Below are 225 nucleotides of genomic sequence, written 5' to 3'. Positions count from 1 at the left end.
ACATCCCTTCAAAGTCCTTTCAAAAGCCATCGTCAGGGAGACCAGCTTTCACAAAACACGTTGTCCAACTTCTCTCTCCTTTCTCTCCCCTTTCTATATCTCCAAAAGCCTTTTATTTATTATTATTTTCCCTAAACGTCTTGGATTTCGTGATCTTTATCTCCCAGGGACTCGATAAGCCTCTCAGGGTCTATCAAGGGGCTTCGGGAGCCTTCTGGTTTCTTT

At 43.6% G+C, this 225-nt stretch overlaps 1 protein-coding gene across 1 annotated transcript in view; it reads left to right on the top strand.

Annotated features, from left to right (window-relative positions):
- The window catches only part of LOC119593817 (forkhead box protein B2-like), a gene marked incomplete at its 5' end in the record, with an annotated part of 128,444 nt that overhangs the window by 122,392 nt on the left and 5,827 nt on the right, over nt 1–225 (top strand).

This window comes from Penaeus monodon, chromosome 32, assembly GCF_015228065.2.
Source record: "Penaeus monodon isolate SGIC_2016 chromosome 32, NSTDA_Pmon_1, whole genome shotgun sequence".
Taxonomy (NCBI): domain Eukaryota; kingdom Metazoa; phylum Arthropoda; class Malacostraca; order Decapoda; family Penaeidae; genus Penaeus; species Penaeus monodon.
The sequence above is the reverse complement of the archived record's forward strand: the minus strand, read 5'-3'. Positions and strand labels throughout refer to the sequence as shown.